Source organism: Cynara cardunculus, unplaced genomic scaffold, assembly GCF_001531365.2.
Source record: "Cynara cardunculus var. scolymus isolate 2C unplaced genomic scaffold, CcrdV1 Un_Scaffold_929, whole genome shotgun sequence".
In the NCBI taxonomy this organism is placed as follows: Eukaryota; Viridiplantae; Streptophyta; class Magnoliopsida; order Asterales; family Asteraceae; genus Cynara; species Cynara cardunculus.
In genome coordinates, this window is record NW_020200650.1 from 142,309 (window position 1) to 147,490 (window position 5,182).

General features: G+C 34.7%; 1 pseudogene; it reads left to right on the plus strand.

The window, feature by feature from the left end:
• Positions 1–2,392: 2,392 nt before the first annotated feature.
• LOC112502122 lies at positions 2,393–4,856 on the plus strand (annotated as a pseudogene).
• Positions 4,857–5,182: the final 326 nt, after the last annotated feature.

Here is a 5,182-nt window from a genome sequence, read left to right on the forward strand (position 1 = left end):
AATAATTATCCTAATTATATTTTAGATTTTTTATATTTAAAATGAGATGTTTATCCTGTATTTGATGAAATAAGATATGGATGAAATCGGATAGGGATGAAATCGTTTAGGGATGAACGAGTTTAGGGATGGCTTTAACAGATTGTATCATTAGCAATAGATGTTGTCTTTAAGAGTTTTAAGAGTTTAAGAGTTTTTAAGAGTTTTAGCCAAATGCTTTATAATATAGTATAGATATATATATATATATATATATATATATACACCTTTTAAAATCTTTGAATTCTTTTTTAACTCTCACCTTCTTCATCCCTCACTAAAAGAATTTGTAGGATTTCATTTTGTTTATTATTGAAACTCTGAAAAACAAATTTCATTAAGAAATAAAAGGTAAATGAAATAGCAAATCAATAGTTGGAGGTTATCTTGTGATTACAAAATATCAAAATTTTATTCGAATTTAATCCAATCGTAAACACAAGCATATCCTATGATAACAACAAATCCAACAATATTGAAAAARAAATATGTAATAACAAATCACATTTTTAAATTAATATATAATTTCTACATACCTTTTAAAATCTTTGAATTTTTCTTCAACTCTCACATTCTTCATCCTTCACTAAAAGAATTTGTAGGATTTCATTTTGTTATTATTGAAACTTGGAAAAACAAATTTTATTAAGAAATAAAAGAAAGTAAATGAAAGAGCAAATCAAGAGTTGGAGGTTAAACTTGGGTATACAAAATTATAAAAAAACCCCAATTAATTATGAACTATACATTCTTCATATAAGGGTAGAAAAGTCTTTAATATATTCAATATTTAAAAAAATAAAAAATTGAGAAAAAAGATAGGAGAAGTTCTAAGCATTAGAAGGTGCCACCTCATTATGCTTGGTTTCTTCTTTAATATATATATATATATATATATATATATATATATATATATATCTATACTACCTTATTAAGCAAATTCCATCAAAGTCTTAAAGTCTTAAATTTTGAAATACCGAAAATGCCCTTAAACCTATTTTACACGCCTCCCTTCCCTTCCCTCAATATATGTCTCTTCAATTTTTCCCCCAATATATGTCTCTTCAATTTTCCCCCAATATATGTCTCTTCAATTTTCAATTTACCCGGCTCCTTGCCCCAAGAACACTCCTCCCTTACCACCTCCCGAGACGACGCTTCCCTCCCCAAGATGTTCCCTTTAAGATTTAAGAGTCGTCCATCGGGCCGAATCGTTCCTCATCACTCGCTTCACAATCGCCTTCGTCGTTGGCCGAATCGTTCCTCATCACTCGCTTCACAATCGCCTTCGTCGTCGGCCGAATCGTTCCTCATCACTCGCTTCACAATCGCCATCGTCGTCGGCCGAATCGTTCCTCATCACCCGCTTCACAATCGCCTTCGTCGTTGGCYGAATCGTTCCTCATCACTCGCTTCACAATCGCCTTCGTCCTCAATCGCTTCCAATCGGCTTCTGTTTTTTAGGTATGTTCTTCTGTTATTCTTTGATTGAAATATTTTTAGGTATGTTCTTGTGTTTTTTTCCAATCTTACAGAGATTAATTGTGCTGAATCTCCCTTAATCTCAAGTACTGTAGTGATTAATTGTGTTATTCTGCGTTAACAACCCTAGGATTTATGTTGAAGAATCTCAACAATCTTTAGCATTTTTGTTTTATATTTAGAATAGGACGTAGAGAGCAACATAGTTATAGTAGTAAAAGATGGTTATGGCTTTGTCTAAACATGTATATGTTTCTTGTTTCATTGGAGACCTTGCTTGTGCATTTTAGTAGCAACAAACAGGAACTATATGTAATTTCAACGAAAGAGTCATAAAGATCATATTTCATTAGGTAACGACCGACCATGCACCTCTCCTATTTTGGCTAAAACTCTTTTTGGTCCTACCACCTATGAAAATGAAGGAAATGTGGAAAAAGAAATAAAGAAACAACAAGCCACTACTGCAAGTGATTTCATCTGATTCTGACTACAAGTGATTTCATCTACAGGTTTGTGTAAAACAGAGGGAATTGAACTTGGCATTTTCTTTATTTAGAGAGATGAAGAAATATCAAATACAACCAATTATGGTGAGGAATATGACTTCTGTCTATATGCTTAAACTTTGTTTCCTGCATCTACAAACTATTCTATTTTGCACCAGCTACCATGTCATGTACATAATAAATCAATATAACAACTCTAAAGAACAAGAATAAATCCACATACTGGCAACTTTATATGTGCTTATATCCATTGAAAGGCTGAAATTTGTAGATGCACCTTATTTGAATGAAAGAGTCATAGTTAAGTCTAATAAGTTCTACAGTAGCCATATTCTGTTTTTAATACTATTTCACATATTTATATGCACATTTACATTGGTGGAAAAAAGACTGGAAAGACTGGGGGGCTTGGTGCAAGAAAGCTTAACACCAAGGTAAATCCTACTATCATGTCAACAATCATATTCAAGTAAAATCAGTAGTATTTTTATTTTCATAAATTTATTTTGGTATTTTAGTTTCATATTCACCATCTATACATATCTATAATTTTATAAATTTATGCAGACAAGTGAAAGCCTGTATGATCAAAAGCCTGAAGAACCAGTTGTACAAGTGTCCACCTCAGCAAGTACCATATCATCATCWACTACAACACCTCACATCTCTCGCTTCGAGTATGTWGATAGTTCCCAAGCTGTGGAGACGGGTCCTGGAGGCATGAATACACTTAGTCATGTTGCGCCTCCTAAGTCGTCCAGTTTCTTTGCAGAATATGGAATGGACAGTGGTTTCTCGAAAAAAAAACTACTGCATCCAAAGTCCAGGTAAGCAATATTTACTAAATTTTGCACCAAATGGTTATAAGACGACCACCCAATTGGACTATGTGAGAACCTTGTGTAATAATTGTTAATAGCTTTTACCTTGTGTAGTAATTGTTAATAGCTTTTAGAAGATCAAAATGCTAGCACATTGTGGGTTTGAATCCCACTTTACATAAATTAGGTTGACACTGTAGGATCTTCATTTGCTGCTTTCCCTAATGTCCCTGAGTGGCTTACAAACTTATTCTCATGGCTAGCATGGATGTTCACCATTTTGTAGATTTCAATAGCTTCTAATTTTATTATTTTGTACACTGCAAAACGAATCCAATGATCATAGTTTCTTATCGTTTCTTTATGCTTTTGATCAATGTTGATTTTTGTCTGAACTTTTTCTGTCTAATATTCTCTATCCTCGCATTTCACTAATATGTCATTGGGCTTATACATTCAAACGAGTGTACGAAGCTTGCTGTAACCATCACAGTTGGTATTCTTTTCGGCTTCTTCATTGGGGCATCCTTTCCGGCCTTTTCACCATCAAAGGTATTACCCGTCGCATGAAAATTGCAACATTAAGAGAAAATGCATTTATATTTTTTGGCACATTCACAAGAACGATGTTTATTTTACAATGAAAAACCAACTAAAACGGATTGTCGTCAATCTCTCTATTAGAGCATGTTCAAAATAAAATTACCATTTTATAAAGAAAATGAAGATTTTGGAAAGAAACTGTTCTTCTCCACATTTGACCTTTCTTGGAAAGAGTATAAGTGACTAATATAATAAAATTTATGCATGCCTCATTTTGATTTTGGTGTTAATGATGCTAAGCTATTTGAATAGATCCAGTGAATGAGAACTTCTTCCACTGGTCTAATCTGGATCACACTTAAGGGCCGTTTATCAAACACTTACCCGGTAAGATTTAACACTATTATGTACTTACCGGGTAAGATTTTAGTCCAAAAAAACGACATAGTATACAACAATTTACTCAGTAAGCTCTTACCGTGTAAGAGTCGTCGTCCTTACTTACCGTTACCGGGTAAGGAACCTAATTTGGAAGTTTTATTTTCTATGCTTTTAGCTATACTTACTTTCTTAGTCCAAAATATCCCTCATATTCTTGCAAATCTGTATTATTTATGGGTGAATAGCTATTTGCCCCTTTTTTTGAATGTACGATGAAAACAATGAGATAAGTAACCATACTTGTGATTGCTGCAGGTTGTATATGACAAAATTAGCGGAAGAAGCAGGGGTTTTGGCTTCGTCACTATGTCATGAGGCGGCTACTCGCCAGTTCAATGGCTATGTAAGTTTTTTGATGGGGTTTCTTTATTACAAGATATAATAGCATTCCTAACAACAGCTGTTTGAATTTTCATCTCTCTGGAGCTATTATTATGTGTTTCTTCTGTTAGACATTTTAGTTTTAGGCAAGAATGTATGGAAATTGCAGGAACTCGATGGAAGACAACTGAGGGTATATTCAGGGCCACCTCCAAGCAGAGGAGAGTCTTCTTTCGGAGGGACTTCAAGAGAAGGAGGTCATGGCGGCTTTGGTGGTGGTGGAGAGGGAAGAAGCTATGACAACACGAATAAGGTTTAGGTTGGAAACCTTGCATGGAGTGTCGACAATCTTGCTCTTGAAACCTTGTTTCAGGATCAAGGAAATGTTTTGGAAGCTAGAGTGATTTATGATAGGGATAGTGGTCGATCAAAGGGTTTAGGTTTCTTAACTTACAGTTCTGCCAATGAGGTCAATAGTGCAATCGAGTCAATGGATGGCCCTGTAAGTAGCTACATTTCATAACCTCCTCCACCTTTGATTTCCCTTTCGAATCTTGTTTTTCTTTAATCTTTCGTGTTATAATTTCTTGTGCAGAATGTTGATGGTAGAAATATCCGTGTCTCTGTCGCGCTGAAGCTAAACAAATACCTCAATTCTAAACAGTCTTATGGGTCGGTTTTCGATCACTACAAACAGCGTTGGCCGACGAAGACGAGAAAGCTGCAACCATGAGAGTTTTGTCTTGTGTAGACTAATTTTGAATTTTTGCAATTTATGTATCAGAGTATGGATATGGATTTGCAGGAAATCGTTCATCTGTTTTGGTGTTTGTATGTACCAAATCCCAGAAAAGACGAGGAATATAATTTCAAACCATCTACCAAACACATACCGTTCAACATCAGTATAATTAATAGGGGTGGTCAAAAACCCGACCAATCCGATCAACCCAACCTAACCCAATGCGAAATAACTCAACCCAAAGCAACCCGATGTCTAATCGAGTTGTAAAATTTTCAAACCGT